Source organism: Phallusia mammillata, chromosome 5 (genome assembly GCF_965637545.1).
Source record: "Phallusia mammillata chromosome 5, kaPhaMamm4.hap1.1, whole genome shotgun sequence".
NCBI lineage: Eukaryota > Metazoa > Chordata > Ascidiacea > Phlebobranchia > Ascidiidae > Phallusia > Phallusia mammillata.
Window position 1 is genome coordinate 25,354,054 of NC_137256.1, and position 21,557 is coordinate 25,375,610.

Consider the following 21,557-nt stretch of genomic DNA (forward strand, 5'->3'; position numbering starts at 1 on the left):
CAAGCAGCTGTTTCAAGTTTGCGACATGAATTTGATGAAGCTTTTGTAGATTTGCCAGCTTTGTCATCTGTTCATGTATCGAGCAGAGATCTCCCGCTTTGCATCAAACTGACACAATTACAAACCAGTAAATTACTCCCTTGGGGCTTCAAAAGCTGTAAGAATTAGTCAACATTTAACACACACAATAACTTACTTAAGGCTGTAAAGGTAACAATTTGGTCTACTGAGCTTAAACTTTAAATACTAAACGAGAAGCCTGTTTAATATTTCAACACATTAGGGCTTAATTTCTGATCTTAGGGACGGATAACCAAAAAACACACATTTAAGGGTAAAAATTGAGTAAATCTAAATAAAAGTTATTATGTACATTACAATACTTTACAATACACCAACCAACAAAGTAAAAAGCTCCTAGATCATGTACTTTAACAAGTAGAGCTGTTCCAAAAATTCACATTTTGGGGGCCTGTGGGTAAACTGCTGAGTAATTTAAGGTCAAACTTTAGAAGGATCAAACTTGGATAACTAACGAACATCTGTGTAAATTTAAATAATGTGAAGCACTCTTTCTTGACCAAACATGTGGAACAAACCAGTGTTAGACAAAAAAGAAAGGATGCCCATAACTAGGTTTATGGTACAATTATTACATCAGATTATATTTGTGAGTGAAACTTCAACTTACTGGTGGTGACAAAGATTCATTCAAGAGGCCCGTTGTTTTTCACTGACATTTCTTCTAAAGTTGCAGCTAAACTTTCATCACTAGTTGGCGCTGGTTAGTAAACAATCTACAAAAATATTAGAGGTTTATAAATTGCCGTTGCTGCCCTGTACCCCAGTGGTTCTCAACCAGGCCACCTATAAAAATAAAATTAACATCCCACATTAAACCCATAAAACAAGTCTATGTTAGTGTCTGTCAACAATATCTTGTTTTCATGTGTGACATAGTTACAACAATATTGACCAAATCAGGGAAATTATTTTTTATCTGTTAAGGAATGCCAAACTTATGCTTTCCTTTTATCTAACCCACTGGACAAGTCAAATCTTTCCCTGGTTGTTAACCTCTGCTGCAGACAATCGCATGAAAAGTTTAAAGTGAGATATCTCAGTGCAATGAATGAAATTATTTTACCTCAATATTATCCACAAATGTTGGGATTCTTCCCCAAGCAAGCATCACAGAATCATTAGATGAAGACTTAGAAACTGCCGACTGCAAAATATTTTACATGTAAAATTAATCACAAACTAAAAAGGTGGTTTTCCTGAATATGTACATTTTATACGTTCTTTATTCTATTTACCGATTTACTATAAACAACATTTGACCTCCTAGCATAAATGTTTTTGCAAACCTATAGGGTCTACACACACATGTTTATGAGAATTGGTTACTTTATAAAGATGTTGCAAGTAAATTTAGATAGAGACAAATTAGTAGAAAGCATCAAGCCACATTATTAACCTGCAAGTTTTTTTCATCCACAATTCTCCAAGACTCACTTGTTGGAATGGGTAGGGCTGTATTTCGTGGAATCCAATCTTGGATCCTGAAAAACAAGTCACACATACTGAGTGTAAATATACTGAAGGGCATAGCAGATAAAATATGTTGTTTTGCAGTAGCTCATACCATCATCAGTTATATTACAAAGTCTACATGCAGGTATTCATTCCTCATGTAGTGAGTGTAAATGTAAAGTTAGGAATTACATTACATTACAGCACCACACAATATTAAACATATGAAATACATAATGGATATTATCACAAACGAAGATTACAATAAATATAATTAAATTCTGTCGCAGTTATGTTTTGATTAAACACAGTTGAAAGAATAACACAACTTGATCAGATCCGTATTATCTTACTATGTATGGAGTTGGGTAGGATTTATATTTTCTACATCTTGTGGTAAAGTTTTTTTCTTCGCTGACGACATCGATGTGTTGCAAATATCCTTATATTCCTTGTGTTGGGGTTTGAGTTTCGGTTGTGGGCTGGAGAAAATGCTGCAAACAAATAATATATTTGAAATGTGGCTGAAAATCAGCTGCTTAACTTGTTATTTGGTTTTATGTGTTACATACAGTTCAAAACTGAAAAAAATAACACAAACTTTAGCTTGATAAAAAACAAAACTGCAATAAAGCTTGTGTGAAGAGAATACATTGTGTTGCAGATGTTTCTAAAATAGCTGTTGTGAAAATTAAAGCAAGCTGTGGCATAACAGGGTGAAGAACAGATAAGATAAGTGTTGGCGACAAAAAATGTTTTCGCTTTATGTGTTTGCTACATATAAGCTCATTAGTAATTTGTTTTGCATCATTTTTTTCTTGGCTTTTTTAAAAAGTCCAGCTATGTTTACAAACATGTTTTAACTCACGTTGGTAAGTGAAAGTATAAAGTTCAGTTGCAAGCAGCTGTTTGATGTTGGTGAGTTTGAAACATGAAAATGTGCCATGAATTCGATGAAGATTTTGTGGATTTGCTTTTCTAAACATAAAGATTATTAATTTAAAACAGCAATAATCTTGTGCTCACAGAAAATGGCAAACAATACAAACAGTACAAAGCTTTGTATGTTAAAACTAAAACACTCCCTAATACAATTGGTCTTGCTGTTGTTGTTTTTATTTCAAGCCCCAAATATTCTTAAATCCCTCTACCAGTAAATAAGTGTGTAAATAACATGTGACATCAGCACATAAAAAGGGAACTAAACCATTGGAGGTACTAAATAGTGCATGATATTACATGGTAATTAGTTTTAATTGAAAAAACCAAAAGCGTTGACAGTTAAAGCTATTCGGATTGAGGTGAGTATTTGTAATTGAAACAAGACACAAAAAAGACAAGAAAACTGTTTTTTACCTGCTTCTTTAGCTCAATTATGTCGACAGGAACTTCTTGAATGTGGAATATTTCAAAATCGGAAATTGTAGCCTGAAGAAAGAAAACAATTTTGTGTTGATGACTCTTAATCTGTTACTTATGTGCAAATTAATGGAAACAGTATGAAACCAAAGTTCAAACATATCGCAAAAATGAACAACCCACAAAAAATCTAGCTGGTTGTAATTGAAATCCAACCCCTTATATCTGCTTCCTAATAGCAAAAGTTTTAAAGGAGCATGTTTGTTTTTTTGGTTTAGCTATGACCAGTCAGCTAAACCAGCTTCAACATGGAAGCTATCAAAAAGTATAAAGACAATGTAAAGTATGGTTGAGGGTTAAATTGTCAATGCTTGGATGCATGGAATTGGGGTCATTTGGTTGTCAAAATATCAATGAAGCGTTGAATTGACCGAAACAAGAACCCTTTAAATTGACCAAAACAAGAACTCAAATACCTACTTTGCTTTGTTGTATCGGTCCACTTTGACACAAAGAAACTTGCCCTGTTTGTGCCAGTTCAGTTGGATGTCAGAAACATTGAACAATTTTTTAACTCAAACTTCTTTCTTGGATGGAATTGTAAGAATTGTGAGCGAGCTGGTATCTTGTTTTGCTCGGGTACCCAGAAAGCTAACATGTTGGCCAAGGGTGACCACACAAACTCGCTAAAATTCAAGAAAAGCTTAAAACTGATTTGCTATGTTTGTTCGAGGTTACCAAAAGCTTTGATACACACCTCACTCCATCAACTGGTATGCTCTTTTTGTCCAAAAATCCCATGCTCTGTAAACAGTATGTATGAACATTCAAGACCAATAATACAAATCTTTCGATAAAGGTAGAAAATATATGAAATTTTGCATGTAAATTATTATAATGAATTGTTTAAAATTGTTGAGTGCAGAATGGGGGTAACTACTTTGTTTTATATATTGTGGTTTTTAATGTCAGTTATTAGTTTTTTGCTTTAGCTACTTACAGGAGTTTCATAGACACTATAGAACAGTTATTATTATGTTTTTTTCTTCCTTTTTTTGTTAATTTTTTTATGTTATAACAATTTTTATTAGCTAATGAAATCTGATATGGGAAAGATCGCTCAAAACTTCTACATTACTCTGCAGGTTACAAAACATCATGTCAAGTTTGAACATGTAAAACACAACATTAAGGTATGTAAAAGATTTCATTACATACTTAAATATCGGCCACTGCCTGTCATCAGCTCCAGCCATGTCGGCATGGAAACCCCTCTTCTTTGTGCCAGTGAAAACTTCCCATATTATAATGGACTGGGCATCTTCACTAGTTCCTTGTTCCTGCATTGGCCTGAAAGTTACGAAGTATCTGTAAAAACAACAAGGATATTTTTGTCTCTGTTTTATTTTAGTTCGACTCACAATCCCAAAATCCAACTAATTTTAATAAACAATTAAAGCACTTGCGTTAAGAGTGTACAAAATCAAAAGTTAAGAGTGTACAAAATCAAGGATATCCTAAATATAATACTGTTGGTTCAAATATATGCATGCTGCTCGGGTATGTTTTAAACTTTGAAGCTATAAATGTACATAAAAACTCAAGAAGTGCACTACAACATATTATATATATATGACACATGTATTATTTTTTATGTAAACTTTGCACACATTAGGTACAATAAAAAGCTTTTTCTGTGGCACTGGAACGAATATGGTGATGAAGAAACTGATATTTCGTATTGACAAGTGATATAACATTCAGGTGAAGGTAATACAAATGAGTCAGGGATGCCAAAAGTTGGGCAGTGATCCAAGAACCGACCAAATTAGGAAGTTGATCACCTGTTAAACAACGTAACTTATTAATAGTGTTGTGGTTTTACATAGAAAAGAAGACATTATTAAAGAAGGAGCAAATAATACAATATTTTTTCCACAAAAAGTAAATCAAATCATAAATTTAATATGACAGGTATTAATATAAGAGTTAAAGTTGTTTGTTACAAGCTTGCTACAAAGCCAGGATAATTTTAACCCTTTTAATTCAACTGATTACCTATAAGTTAAAGTCGCACAAAAAGTGGCAGTACAGCAGCTTGTCCCTAGAGCAGTGGTTCTCAACCTTTTTTACTATGCGACCCCCTTTAGAGATTTTCTAACACCACGCGACCCCTTTACACACGCACACACACACAGGAAGTTTAACTACCAGCATGTGTTGATTGTGTTCATCACACATTTGCAATCTAACGTGGCTGCAATAGTTCGGCGTTTTGCTGGATTCCGGAAAACGCCTATTTTTCACTAACTATTTCACTATTTCGTGTTTTTTTTATGTTAAGAAAAACCAAAACCCGCAATTATAGAAGTATACAATCGCAAATATTGTTGCGCCCGTTCTAAATCAAACGGTCGTGTGAGTTACTACATGCTAAACAAAAGTCACAGGGAAAGTTTTTTTGATACAGATAAAATAATTCCGTGTTCGGTTGCGTCTCCGCGACCCCCTCAAAAGTGCTTGGCGACCCCTTGGGGGGTCGCGACCCCCAGGTTGAGAAACACTGCCCCAGAGCATCTTTTAAAATTTGTATACTGGCGATTGTGATATAATGACCAATATATTGATACATTTGCTCTTGTGGCTTTTGGCTTCTTAAGTTAAGATTTCAGGGGATCAAAATTGTACATATTACATGCTTGGGAGATATAGGAACCTAGCGGCTAGACTGTTTGTATGCATGTTGTTTAAAAGCAATCCACAGTCTTAACATATAACAATGTAAATAGTGATGTGAAAAACTGCTAGAAGCAAGTGGCCAAGTTAAGTCTATGGATGAAATTACACACCAGTCTGTATTTTTATGCACCAGTGAATTGGATATTATGGAATAAATATCATTTCCTTAAAACTGTAATTTACAAACATTGGCACACTGGTGGCCATTGTTGAAATAGGGACCTGTGATGTGGGCATATATAGTTAAAAGGTTGTGGACTCCTGTTCTATCTAAATACCTGCACATGTAGGAGAAACATTGTGCTGTTGCAATTCCAGGGATATACTGCATGAATTGCATTAAGCAAACATTCCGTCGATAAACCTGTGTTATAGAAAAATATGAATGTGTGAATAAGTGACAGAGATTTTACAAATGTTTGTATGGTAAGGAGTGGAATATAACAATAAATTCTGCCTCTGCTCTCATAGACCAAAATTATATGTAACATCTGCCACTAAATATATGCAACATCTTTCATTGTGATACAAAACAACTAAAAACCTTGCAACTCTATTCCAACACGAAAATAGCCCAGTGGCATGTGTGTTCATGCATAAAGCAGCGTCCAATTGACAAAAACCAACCAATCGCTCCTATGGGAATTGACTGTCTGGAAGCCCAGGCGCTTTAACACATATTAAGAGCTGTATAGATAACTTATAGGCTGATTGGGCCAAAATTTAAAACAGCAAACTAAAATGCTCTTTAAACAATAACAACCTTACTTCAGATTTTTTCGAGCAAAGATTTTTTCACTTAAACCCCTGTTCTGTCACAACTAACAATTTGATAAGTCAATACAAAAAGATGCAACAGCTCCAAGTGCAGCAAGTTGCAAGTAAAGTATGTGTTTACGTATTAACAACATTGTTGATACCAAGCTAGGAAACCATCAGCAGTTTCAACACTGAGGTCCACAGTCCCTTACCTAAAGCTTAAAATCATTACAGCATCCTTTTAATATCAGACTGTGGTGCTCATCATGTACAAATCAAAGTAAAATTATATATTGCTGAACACCCTATATTCCAAGTAACAAATGCAATTGTTTTTGTACAATTCTAAAACAGTATGTGTCCATTACTGTAGGGAACCAATAAAGCAAAATCTTTGGATTTTTAACAGTTATGAATACTAATGAATGATTTGCGAAAAAATGTTGGTATTTAACCTATTTGACATTTATGTGCAAAAGGGTGTTTAACATAAAATGTATGTGAACTATAATAAATTCTTGTGGCTACCGTGAAAAGTAAGAATTAATCCCAACAGGTTAAATAACTTTCATCTCTTTCGCTTGTGTTTGATATTTCATGCATCATCAGATATAAAATATCTGTTACAAATCGTTTTGCAAACACATATATACCAGAAATTTAGTTTAGGCGTGTGCAACCTGTGGGCCATTGATAAAAGGTTGTGCGGCCCGCAGAGAAGCTTGGATTTCAAATGTACTACCAAACAAGTCCAATTGTTATATATTTTTGAGTAGATTAATGTGCATTTTGGGGATAAATCGAAAGCAAAATTTAGTTGTAGTTAACTCAATATAGATATTTTCGGTATGCAACAAAGTAAAATCACCTTGTGATATATAAAGGTGCGGCCTACCACTTAAAATTGGTAATTGTATTTGACCCCACAGTGACAAAGGTTGCACACCCCAACTTTACATAATTGCATACAATAGGTTTTTTGAAACTAAAAATGACTTAAAAATGACCCTTAAAATGGAGTGTGGACAATTTTGACCCACTTGTTCAACACAGTTTAAGTACAGAAAAATAAACATATCCTTTTTTGCAAAGCTGAAAACTAACATGGTAAATTGGTTACCTCAAAACAGTGTCAGAAAGTTGAGATGGCTTCACATAAGTAATAAATCCATATGTGCAGAGCAGAGACATTTGGCTTAATCCACGTTTTATCCAACATGGTAGAGTTGTTGCAATATATATTAGGATCAGTTAAAACTAACCTACTTTTTTGTTCAATGGGTAGCTGTGGAAAAAAAAATTAGTAAGAATTATTTAATACAAACACAAAAGGTAAATAAATAATTTTGTTTCACATCATTTTTCGCTTTTTACTTGGGCCATGTTTTGATAATTATTCGACATTCATACAAATCAACTTTTCAGCAAAAATTAAGGCTATTTCATTGCTTCTTAAAAGCTATCAAAACTCTGTTAAATAAGTCAGGTCCTGTGAAACTTTCCGTTTTGTAACTTACAAACAAACAAAACTGCGCCTTTTGTCTCTGTGCTAGTGATGCTATTTTGTCTTTGGGATGGCAACATGTAATAATATGCAGCATATCGCATGTTTGGTGTCGCCTAAGATATTTGTTGAAGACGTCCGGAATTTTGCTCAGACAGATATTGTAATCCTAATCTAATGTGCCTCAATCTTTTTCAATATCCAACTATTGCAAATGTATCTCATGTTTAGACAAGGCACGAATGAGGTAAAACAATATCACAGTAACAAAAGCCAACCCTTTTCGGATGTGCCGTTTATTAAACCAGTCAGAACCGACGCGGATTAATTCGTCTTCAAGTTTATTGTTGGTAAGTTTATTGTTGGTAAGAGATTTTTCACGGGTAATCCCCAAATTTTGCCGCGTAAATAAAATAATCTTGCACAGACAATTGTCTTTCTATGATATCACAAAAGGGCAAAATAATGCCTTATATTTTAAAAATAAGAGTAAAAATGATGTACAAAAACAGTATTATCGCTCATAATACTGATGCTGTAACTTCTACAAACATGTTTATCAATTTTTTTTTGTTGCATTTGAGGATGAAGGACTTTTTTTTCATCAACTTAAAGTAAATTTATTTTATTTGTGCACAGTATATTACATATACATATATCACATATATTTGTATATTAGTTGCACTGTAACTTAATCTATTTTTGTTGCTTTGTAATCTAGTGTTTATGGATTTGTGCAAATACATTATTTTATGCCGATTTTATCACTCTTTTCTCTTTGCAACAATTTTATTAATTTATTTTTGCCACTGCGAATCCCTCATTACATAAACGTCCATGATATTGTATTATCATGCTGTAGGGTTTTATTGCACTGCATAGAGTTACCATATTTGCATGAGCAAAATTACGGACCGTTTTGGTAAATGTCTTTGTAACATTTGTGGTTTTTCAGAACCTACTGCAATTGGTCGTACATAAAACGTTTTTATTCATCAGAAAATGAATGGAAACGAGACATGTATCGACGTGGCATAAGTGGTAGTGTAACGACGACGAGATGTCGCAATTGCGCAGGCGCGCGCTCTTGCACGCCAAACGCCAAACCGTCGCCACAACTAGACATCGTCCCCAGACGACCGTCCAGCGGGCATTGGCGAACTGCTTATCGATTGTGGGTTTCCACTTGGCGGCTTCCCACATCGAGACAATCACCAGGCCTATCCCCAATTAAGTTATATTTTAAGCATAAAATGAATTTTAAAGGATGCTCAGTAAACATTGACTGGTGCTGTCCCATAATCGAGACTGTTTTAAAAAGGATTCTTAGTGCCATAGAGATACAACCTATAAATACAGTTTGTATAGTTAAGTTCACGTATCGTAAATCGTTTTTGCTTTCGGAATAACAACGCAAAACTGCCAAGAATACGTCTGAAAAGATTAACCACATAAAATGAAGCAAAACATTAAATGAGATAAAACAGATATGCAAGGCGATTTTTGGCTGAAAATATATCTGCTTTAAACTAATTTTGTTCGCTTCACTAAAAAACAAATTTCCAGCGAAGTGGAATAAGAGGTATTGATTTTATTACTCAGACGTTTCGACAAAAACCATTGTCATCATCAGTGAATAATGTAAAATACAAGCGGAAACAAGCGCGATTATATACACAGAAAAGTAACGAGAAAAGGTCAATTACGTCACACCGGTAAAAGGTTTGCAGACAAACGAGGAGATAGCGCTAAAAACAGTGATCATCAGGTGTTAAAAAGCCGCAGGGGCATAGACGTTGTGTCTACGTTCAGTCCCGGTGTATGTTGTTGAATTTAGTGATTCTAAAATTAATAAGCGAATCCGATCCGATGTTGCGTCCAATATTTCAGGATCGGTTGACCCTGTGCATGGGGTTAGTTTGAAGATGCATGCACACTTCCGATTTTTCGTTGGTTTGATGCTCGTTTATTCGTGTGACTAAATTTCGTTGTGTCTCACCAATATAGGAGGACCCACTTTTCGTTGTGTCTCACCAATATAGGAGGACCCACTTTTCGTTGTGTCTCACCAATATAGGAGGACCCACATGAACACGTAAGCCTGTAAACAACACTGCAGCGAAGGTTGTTGCAAGGGCGGTCCTTGACAGAAAAGATTTGTTTCGCTGGCAATTGGTTTTTTAGTGAAGCTACTAGTTAAGTTCGTATCTTGTGTACCTAATTTTGTTTGGTTTCTTTTTACGACTTTCAAACCCGATTTAAACTGATACCTAAAACCTGAACTTTAAATGCATCTTTTCTTAGGGTATAGCCTTTCTGTTTTCCTTAATTATAGGTGGTTAAAATATTTTTAAAGAATCCAGTTTGGGGAAAACAAAGAAAGACAATAAAATGAGAAGAACTCTAATACCATAGATACTACGTACTGTATGTATCTATGATACAAGTTAACAGAAATACAAAACTAATAATAAATTGAAAAAGTAGTACGTAATATATAGTTTCCATAGTTGTCCATATTGCGGACAATTTCAATAAATACCTTTCTCGAAACTAAACTGGCGCCATATTGGATTTCATTGAACCGTGGATCAAAAACCGCACAGACATAAGCAAACGTACACTGCCTTAAACATCCTTCTTCGATGAAATAAGGGAAATCCAAGCAGTCCGTTTTGAATATTATAGTAAATAGGCATTTGTCCAATTGCTTGAATCACCTCAGCAAGGCAATTTCGGCCACTTTGAGAACTTTAATCGGCTACTATAGACACTGGATTCCATTGGGAGTGTAATTTAAAATTATTTCTGGACACAGATTTAAACCCGAATTTCAAACATGTCCAGGGAAATTTCGGACGTCTGGTAACCCTAACATAATGTAATGATGCAATTAAAAACTTAAAAAGCATTCAATTATGTGTTTGTATGTTTTCAGGCCTTTCTATAAACCTTGATGTGATCAACCAACACCTCTCAACTTCCAATATTTAATTGTATGTAAACATAGGAGTCTGTCGTGAGTCAACCGGGTTTGCGAAACTTTTAGGTAAGGGTTACCAGACACCTGGAACAAAATGTCCAAAATTAAGGCGTAAAAACTGCGTCTATAAATAATTTCATCAATTTCAAAACTTGCCTTGGGAATCAGGACAGATGTTGTTGGGCAATATCTCAAGAGAATTGATGCACAACTTCGTCTAACGATTTGGAACGCATGCAAAGAACCTATCTGTCTCGTGATTTGCTGATTGGAGAAACTATAGTTGCGTTGGCTTGCAGGCTAGATTGTGCACTAAAGCTAGCTAATGTAACGGTTTTGTTTTTGGCTATAATTTCAAAAGTATGTTTAAATATCATAGTTATATTAATGTAAACCTGATTTCGTTTTGCTAGAGTATAGGCTAATGGGCATATGCACTGTACAAATGATTAAATTGCGGAGGCGTTAATGGCTTGCAGGCTAGATTGTGCACCAAACCTGCTAATATGTAACGGTTTTGTATTTAGCTTATTTTTTGGCTATAATTTTAATAGTATATTTAAGTAAACCCGATTTTGTTATGCAGGAGTAGAAGGCTAATGTTCAAATTGAACGGCACCTACCAGTTCAAAACATGGGAAAAAATCTACATAGGACATACGTAGAAAGCTGTGTTCATAACTTATTTAAAGCTGACAAGTTTGAATGTGGCGGACATAGGTTGATAACCACTGGACTGTAAAGATACCAGGTTAAGTTTGTTGATATGTAAGTACGTGGTGTTACAGAACCATGGGTTATGTAGTGTTGCAGATAAAAGTGTGCGTATAGGCCAGTTTATCTTGTAAAATCTGTAATAATATCATAATGCGGGTATTTTGTTGAAGTTAAATTTATGCAGCATTGCATTGTGCCCTTGGTAGTTTAAAACAGTTTAAGTAAAAGGTTTATCGCCCTGTCTTGGTCCTAATGTTTGGTATTAAGGTCATCCAAAGTTACGTCTCGTAAAAATAATGACAGCAACAAACTGTCATTGCACAGATTTGTCACATTTTTAACTTAATCAGTTTGTTATGTGATAATTTGAAGCAGAGGTGTACAACCTGCAATCGTGAAGAGACAGATTTATTCGGCCGTGAACATATCAATAAAAGTGTATTGGCGGCGTTTGTTAAAATTCTTTTTGCTAAATATTTGGCTTCAAAAACTGATATGAGAAGAATTTTGGTGAGCTCTAGGCCTAAGGTAGTTTATAAGCCAAGCAGCCATACGTGAAAGTAATCGGGTACCTTAAATCAATTAAGGGTGCAAAACTCGTGGGGTTCAGGGGCCACATCGCAGTTTGAAAATGATGCCGAGGCCGCATGTGATTTTTATTCAAGTTTTATACACTTAAACAACCTTTTTGCTACGACGGCCGCATTGCAGATCCTTATTTCACCAACAGCCGCCAATTCCCTGCTAGTTTTTGTTTTAAAATTACAGATGTAAAGAAATAGGTTTATATCATATATAAACCATCTATTGACGCCCCACAAGCCCAGATTATTTTCCATCTTGATGCACAATTTGCGCACAAATAGTATGTCGCATATGGCTACTAGGCTGGTAATTATCTTTTCTGTAACAAAAATGTTAGAGCAGTTTGAAAATCAAAATTTTTGCCAAAGGTGGTTTAATTACATTACTGTCGCCAGTACATATATTTTAATAAACATGTTCAAGGCCGTACGGCTGCAAGTTGACTGAAACTTAATGCTTCGAGGAACGGTTAAATTTGTATCGTTTCTATTCATAACATATGAATTTTCATCTATAAATTATTTTTTTGTATGTCTCTGTTTAAATAATTGCTTTGACTTTAAAAAGTACAAAAAAATATTTTAATTAGATAAATATCTGAGAAAATACTACAATTGTTGTTAAGTGTTCGTGGGCCGCATTAGAGGGCTTCGTTACCGCATGCGGCCCTCGGACCGTGAGTTTGACACCCCTGCCTTAAAGATATATAGGCCTGGAAGGTAATAAGGCTCACCGCTTTATTTTTTGATATACAAGGAAAAATGTTCCGTTTGGTTTCAATTTCAAAAGATATAAGTACTTAGAATGATTTACAAAGTTTTGAACCTACAAGTTATGTGTAATAGTTACTATGAGAAATCCAAATTTATAAGTGTTTGTTGACGACTTTTTATAATTTAAAATATATTTGGTTACAAACATTGAAAGGTTTCGTTGTCGTAATGAAAACTTTTTAAGATATATCAGTAAAGAGGTCGTTTTACTTTAATTGGGGCAATATTTTAGCTGGAAAAAGAATTACTTTAAAATAATTTTTTACGGTTTTGGTTGTCGGCCATTGGTGGCAATAAGGCCCAACATTTTTTTCTCATTTTTAAATAGGCCTTTTAAGTAAAGGCGACTAGTATGCAAAAAAATTGCTTTTTTGCTTTCTTAGAGATATGAAAGTCCTAATAGTAAGTTTCTACAATGTGATTTTTTATTTAGTTTACTGGTCACCGACTGTCAAACGGTTGTTTATTCGTTGTTGTCAGTAATCAGAGCAAATCTTTCAGTTTAATGTATAGATCTTTATCGATAAAGTTAATTTAAGGATGAATTTAGAAATCAAATCTGAATTTTAAGCACAATGTTATGTAATAAATCTCATTTACATTAGCAATTGTAATTAATAAACAAATATCATGCGCACATTTGTGCAAAACAGAAACCTGTAATGTAGCCGTCCAATCTAAAGGGTTGTGCACCCCTGCCTTAAAGCTAATCAACGGTGGCTTAATAATAAAAGGGTTTAAATCATGAACATAATACATGTGGTAATCTGACATGTCATGGATTTTTGCAAAATGGTTTAACGAATTTTACATGAACAATACAGGACTGTAATTATTTTGTTGTTTCAACATTGTTCAAATTATTAGAGTCGTCCGTTGTTGATTCGAGTTTACATTGTTTTGTTAAGATCTCTGTAAACAGGAATTGTAGTTCATACATCGCATGGTCACAATTTAATACGTTTAATACATTTAGACCGTTTAATTACGTCAATCATAGTTTGAGTTGAGTTTATTTCGCTTGGTGAAAGAAAACATAGCGACACAACTGCACTAAAACTGTCGAATTTTTCGACTTAAATTTCGAGTTGCTTCGTGTGGTAATGTAAGTTTTGAAGTTATATTTGATTTTTCGTTTCCTTTTTGGAAAAAATGTGTCGGAGTTTAATGGATTAATTACATTTCCTACGATACGCATAACAACGTTCAGATGTATCAAGACCCTAATACATCTGACATGGAGTTGTTGCAGGGGTGTCCAAAAGTTATATAACAAATATGCGTGATTTGAGGAAACATTGGGATTGATTAGGCAAGCACAATGTATAATTCCCTTTTACCGGTAAATAAAGTTCCAAGGAAGCTTTTGCGTGAAGACGCAATCGCCACAACCCAAAAACTTAATCCAAACTATAGCGGTCAAATAATTTGAAACAACAAAGACAGGCCACGTAAAATGCCACCAGGGCCGCATTTGACCCGCGACCGCAGTTTGGACACCCCTGTGTTGGTAACTTAAACCAATGTACCAAACATTATTCGGCCTTTCCACCGAACAATCCGACTTGAACCAAAGTTTCAGACGAGTTCAATGCAATATTCGTTACAACACTTCGTACTAAAGACATTTGTTCAGCAATAAATGACATCATCATCAGTTATTAAACTCGCCTTGGGACTCAGGACAGATGTTGTCAAGCAATATCTCAAGAGAAATGATGCACAAATTCGTTTGACGATTTGTTGCAGTAGATTTAAAACTTCTTTCCAGCAAGGCGTACAACACACTAAAACTATTTGGCTGGTCATAGATTTTAAAAGTTTATTTCTGCCTTGCGTCTTAAAATACAATAAAGGCGATGTATATCCCTGGGGTCGTTTTAAGAAAATTGCCACAATTTTTATACGTTTAAAAGGATAAACACGCAGGGTTTTCAATAAATTGGAAAATTTAAAATGTTTTTTAAATTTAAACGTTTCGAAATTTACTAAATATTTTTAAATGACAATAATTTCCAAAATACAAGACTGAGGAGTTTCATACGTTGTTGACTGGTGTCATGCGCAATATTTGACTGAATTTTTAATTTTTATTCAGTCCACCTTTTTTACCCTTTTACCTCTATATATTTGTTACTATGTTTACCGACGTTAAAGAGAATATACTCTATTGCAGGGGTGTCAAACACTCGACAACAATGGAAGTATTTTGTCAGATTGTTAATTATAATAAATTTTCTTACTTTTCAAAGTGAAAGCTATTATTTAAACAGATATTTACAGAAATTTAATTTATACATAAAAATTCATATGTTATAAATAGAAACGATAGTAATTTAAGCATTCCTCAAATCGTACGGCCACAGAAACGAGTTTGTGCGGCCGTAAGCATATGTTTGTTAAAATAATGTACTGGCGGCCGTGTTGTAATTAAAATTCCTTTGGCTAAAATGTTGTCTTTCAAACTGCTCTAAACAGATTTTGTATTACTGAAAGGAGAATTACTATAGCCTAGTAGCCATATGCGCCAGACTTTTTGTAGGCCTATTTTGTGCAAACAATGCAAAAAACAGGTACCAAAAGCGTCACAATATGAACCAGGGGTGGGGAACCTTTTTGTTTATAAAGGCCACCAAACGGTTTATCAATATTCGTTTAGGCCGCATGGACTATTTCCCAGGCCAAGGATAGTGGTGTTCAAACTTTGTGACATACAAAATGGTCGTTTGCAAATCCCTTGTAGAGTTGTAGCACTTACGGTCCAAGCTAAATACAATTCCTTACTACATTCGAATCTTAACAACAATATTCAGGATTTTTTAACCTAGAAACTCGCTTGTTTGCAAATATCAATGATCTAAGAACACCTTGTGACATCACAGACAAGTTCAAGACATTCGATTATGCGCAAACAATGTTCTTTCGCAACACAAGTAAGATTGTACAATCTTGGGGTCTTGGTAGTACTACGGAAATCGCCATGTAAACCACTATGGGACCGTTTGGCTCTAATTTAAAACCCGCTGCCCTTGAACTAATCAAATAGTATAATGTGGAATAAAGATCCAAAAATAAGTTTCTGTCTACTTTTCAGCGCCTGGTGCCGTCTGTAATATCAACATCCTAAAATGTATTTTGACATCGAAGGCCGCACTTTGTGCCCTAAAAGGCCACAGGTGGCCTTTTGTCGCAGGTTCCGCAGCCCTGATATAGCCTATGACGTAATAAACAGTTAAAACTGATCTTCACACAGTGCAGCTTAATCTGCGCATCAAGTTTGAAAATAATCTGGGCTTTTGGGGCGTCAATAGATGGTTTATATGTGATATAAACCTCGTCGTAGCAAAAAGGTTGTTTAAGTGTATAAAACTTGAATAAAAATCACATGCGGCTCTCGGTATTAATTTGCAAACTGCAATGTAGCCCTCGAACCCCACGAGTTTGACACCTCTGCTCTATTGCTCTTAAATGTCATGATTCATGTATTAAACGCGCGTTGAACGTCTCCTTGTTGCCCTGTTGGGAATATAAAGTTATGTTGGTTGGTCAATTACTAAGTTTGCAAGGCCTGTCAGGGTGTGTGGCGAGTTGACATCAACGGCGAAGCAGCGTTTTGTGCGTTTGATTTTATACCTTTTATGTTGTTAATTTGTAACAGACAATAGGACACAGTCGATAGGTTAGGTGTTTTTTGAACGGAGGCAATTATTTGAATGGTGAAAATGACGGCCCAAATAGACGTAAAAATGCGTTATTGTTCTGAATTTAAATACTCATGCCATCATCACTGATATAAAGGATCGCATCAGTTGATGGAATGAAGCATGTCGTTGTGGGTCGTTATTTTCATCATTAAACTTATCAACAGATCCGTATATGGCATATATCAGGGGAGCACAACCTGCAGCCACAGGGAAGAGTTTGTACGGCCGTGAACATGTATGCTACTTTATATATATCTTAGTAACATTTAAGTAATCAGATGTTATTATGTTGGAGTATAGGCTAATGGACAAATGCACAGTACAAATGATTAAATTGCAAAGGCGTTGGCTTGCGGGATAGATTGTGCAACTTGCTAATGTAACGGTTTAGTTTTTGGTTTATTTTTTTGGCCATAATTTCAAAAGTAAGTTTAAATATCATAGTAACATTTAAGTAAACCCGAATTCGTTTTGCTAGAGTATAGGCTTATGGACATATGCACAGTACAAATGATTAAATTGCAAAGGCATTGGCTTGCAGGCTAGATAGTGCACTAAACCTGCTAATATGCAACGGTTTTGTTTTTGCCTTATTTTTTGACTATAATTTCAAGTATGTTTAAATATCTCACTAACATTTAAGTGAACCCGAATTTGCTATGCAGGAGTAGAAGGCTAATGCAGGCCTACAGTACAAATGATCAAATTGATCGGCAGCTACCAGTTCAAAACATGGTAAAAATCTACATAGAATATACGTAAAAAGCTGTGTTCATAACTTATTTAAAGATGACAAGTTTGAATGGGGCGGCATAGGTTGGTAACCCTCGACTGTAGAGTTAACAGCTGTAAGTTTGTTGATGTGTAAGTACGTGGTGTAACAGAACCATGAGTTGTGCAGTGTTGCAGATAAAAGTGTGCGTATATGCCGCGGCCCACTGGTGGGCCGCGAAGCTTTTTAAACTGTTACCATACCAATATAGAAGTTCAAAAAAGTTACACAGTTTGTGTGAACGTACTTTCAAGTTTAACTATATTTCTCTAAAATATAATATTATAGTTACTATGAAAGCCGCATAAGATTTCACGTTAACCAAAGCTTTATCATACAAACAAACCGCAATTCTTACGTCATAACAGTATTTAAACTGCAATTGTCGCATCACAACACTACTTGTATTAGTAACTATAACGAAATCGAAGAAACGAAACAGCACTGATATGTGAGCTTGTGCGGTTATTACTTTTCGTTCTTAATTTTAGTTATTTTTCCATCGTGGTTTGTCGCAATACTAAACGGTGGTCCGCCATGACAAATTGTTTTTTAAAGTGGGCCGTGAGCTGGAAAAGGTTGGGAAGCACTGGTGTAACAGAACCATGAGTTGTGCAGTGTTGCAGATAAAAGTGTGCGTATATGCCGCGGCCCACTGGTGGGCCGCGAAGCTTTTTAAACTGTTACCATACCAATATAGAAGTTCAAAAAAGTTACACAGTTTGTGTGAACGTACTTTCAAGTTTAACTATATTTCTCTAAAATATAATATTATAGTTACTATGAAAGCCGCATAAGATTTCACGTTAACCAAAGCTTTATCATACAAACAAACCGCAATTCTTACGTCATAACAGTATTTAAACTGCAATTGTCGCATCACAACACTACTTGTATTAGTAACTATAACGAAATCGAAGAAACGAAACAGCACTGATATGTGAGCTTGTGCGGTTATTACTTTTCGTTCTTAATTTTAGTTATTTTTCCATCGTGGTTTGTCGCAATACTAAACGGTGGTCCGCCATGACAAATTGTTTTTTAAAGTGGGCCGTGAGCTGGAAAAGGTTGGGAAGCACTGGTGTAACAGAACCATGAGTTGTGTAGTGTTGCAGAAAAAAATGTGCTTATAGGCTAGTTTTATCTTGTAAAATCTGTAATAATATCAGAGTCGGGTTATTATGTTCAAGTTAAATTTAAGCAGCATTGCATTGTGCTCTTGGTAGTTTAAAAGAGTTTAAGTAAAAGGTTTATCGCCCTGTCGTGGTCCTAATGTTCGCCTTAACTTGGTATTAAGTCCATCCAAAGTTATATCTCGTAAAAAATATTAACAGCAACAAACTGTCGTTGCACAGATTGGCCACACTTTTAACTTTATCAGTTTGTTATATGATAATTTGAAGCAGAAGTGTACAACCTGCAACCGTGAAGAGACAAATTTATGCGGCCGTGAACATGTGATTTAAAGCAGAGGTGTCAAACTCGTGGGGTTCGCGGGCCACATTGCAGTTTGAGAATTATGCCGTGGGCCGCATGTGATTTTTAATCTAGTTGTATACAATTAAACAACCTTTTCGCTACGACGACCGCATTGCAGATCCTTATTTCACCAACGGCCGCCAATTATCTGCTGGTTTTTGTTTAAAAATTACAAGAAATAGGTTTATATCATATATATACCATCTATTGACGCCCAAAAGCCCAGATTAATTTCCAACTTAATGCACAGATTAAGCTCCACAACGTGCAGACCAGCAGTTTTAACTCAATTATTATGTCATAATCTATATTGTGACGCTTTTCGTACCTGTTTTTCGCATTGTTTGCACACAATACGTCTACAAAAAGTCTGTCGCGTATGGCTACTAGGCTGGTAATACTCTTTTCAGTAACACAAAATCTGTTTAGGGCAGTTTGAAAATCAAAAGTTTTGGCAAAGGAGGACCCTTGACTGAAACTTTAAGGAACGGTTCAATTACTATCGTTTCTATTCATAACATATGAATTTGTATGTATAAATTAAATTTCGGTAAATGTCTGTTTAAATAACAACTTTCAACTAGAAAAGTAAGAAAAATTTAGTGTAATTAGATAAAAGTCTGACAAAATACTACAATTGTTGTTGACTGTTCGTTGGCCGCATTGGAGGGCTTCGTGGGCCGCATGCGGCCCGCGGGCCGCGAGTTTGACAGGCCTGATTTAAAGTGTATATATAATAATTCATATGTTATAAATACAAACGATAGTAATTTAAGCATTCCTCAAATCGTACGGCCACAGAAACGAGTTTGTGCGGCCGTAAATATGTTTATTAAAATAATGTACTGGCGGCAGAGTTGTAATTAAAATTCCTTTGGCTAAATTTTGTCTTTCAAACAGCTCTAAACAGAGTTTGTATTACTGAAAGGAGTTTTACTATAGCCTAGTAGCCATATGCGCCAGACTTTTTGTAGGCCTATTTTGTGCAAACAATGCAAAAAACACGTACCAAAAGCGTCACAATATGAGCCAGGGGTGGGGAACCTTTTTGTTTATAAAGGCCACCAAACGGTTTATCAATACTCGTTTAGGCCGCATGGACTATTTCCCAGGCCAAGTCGCAGGTTCCCCAGCCCTGATATAGCCTATGACGTAATAAACAGAGAAAAACTGATCTTCACACTGTGCAGCTCAATCTCTGCATCAAGTTTGAAAATAATCTGGGCTTTTGGGGCGTCAATAGATGGTTTATATGTGATATAAACCTATTTCTTTTCATCCGTAATTTTAAAACAAAAACGAGCAGGGAATTGGCAGTTGTTGGTGAAATAAGGATCTGCAATGCGGCCGTCGTAGCAAAACGGTTGTTTAAGTGTATAAAACTTGAATAAAAATCACATGCGGCCCTCGGCATAATTTGCAAACTGCAATGTGGCCCTCGAACCCCACGAGTTTGACACCTCTGCTCTATTGCGCTTAAGTGTCATGATTCATGTATTAAACGCGCGTTCAACGTTTCCTTGTTGCCCTGTTGGGAATATACAGTTACGTTGGTTGGTCAATTATTAAGTTCACAAGGTCTGTCAGAATGCGTAGCGGGTTGACGTCATCGACGAAGTAGCGTTTTGTGTGTTTGATTTTATACCTGAGGGTTGAACGGAGTAAAGTTGATGACCTCGCAAATCGTGAAAATCTTTAGAAGGAAGAATGCAGGGACCACTAACTTGTATAAAGTCGAAGACTACCGTAATATTATCAAGTAACACGAGGGCTACTAGTACAAAACATAAGCATAAACATGTTTAAAAATTAAGGGGGGAAATTTGTGTTCATGACTTATTTGAAAATTAAAACTGACAAGTTTAAATGTGGCGGGCATATGTTGGTAACCCCTGGGCTGTAAAGTAACCAGGTTAAGTTTGTTGATATAAGTGGTGTTACAGAACCATGGGTTATGCCGTAGTGTTGCAGATAAAAGTGTGCGTATAGGCCAGTTTTTCTTGTTAAATCTGTAACACCATCAGGGTTCGGTTATTTTGTCTAAGTTAAGTTTATGCAGCATTGCATTGTGTTCTTGGTAGTTTAGAAAAGTTTAAGCAAATAGTTTATCTCGCTGTGTGGGTCCTAATGTTCGCCTTAACTTGGTAACAAGTCCACCCAACAAAGGTTATATCTCATAAAAATAATAAGTTAATAACGGCAACAAACTGTCGTTGCACAGATTTGCCACGTTTCTAACTTCATCAGTTTATTATAATAATTTGAAGCATAGGTGTACAACCTGCATACCGTCCTTATTTTTGACTTGAGTCCTTATTTTGTCTTATTTTCAACAAAACTATAGTCAAATCCCTGCTACGAGTAAAAGTAAACCTAGACCTGACCTGACTTGTCGTAAGACGATGTCATTACTCGTAGAAATGCAAAGATTTGTTCAAAAACATTTCTTTCGTTTCGCATTCAGACTGGAGGTTAAGTCAATGAACAGAAATTTACACAAAGGTTTACCGCGTTGCAAACGTTCAATTCTGACAGCTGTCAGTTCGTTGTACTTAGTGTAACAGAACCACGAGGTTGTGTAGCAAAGCAATTATAAATGTGTCTGGCCAGCCCTTGCAATATAACATGGCTCTGTTGCAGTATAACA

The 21,557-nt window shown here is 35.5% G+C and overlaps 1 protein-coding gene across 2 annotated transcripts in view; it reads right to left on the reverse strand.

The window, feature by feature from the left end:
• The window catches only part of LOC145228655 (uncharacterized), a 91,540-nt gene that overhangs the window by 51,182 nt on the left and 18,801 nt on the right, over positions 1-21,557 (reverse strand). The window contains exons 5-13 of one of the 2 annotated variants that reach the window (XR_013860132.1): positions 4,114-4,739; positions 3,653-3,699; positions 3,376-3,581; positions 2,893-2,964; positions 2,405-2,514; positions 1,890-2,018; positions 1,481-1,565; positions 1,148-1,228; positions 804-867 (exon numbers count right to left, since the gene is read on the reverse strand). The gene's annotated coding sequence lies outside the window, so the exon portion shown is untranslated. Of the gene's footprint in view, positions 1-803; positions 868-1,147; positions 1,229-1,480; positions 1,566-1,889; positions 2,019-2,404; positions 2,515-2,892; positions 2,965-3,375; positions 3,582-3,652; positions 3,700-4,113; positions 4,740-21,557 lie in introns of those variants that run through there. The other variant, XM_080093894.1, reaches the window with a different exon arrangement.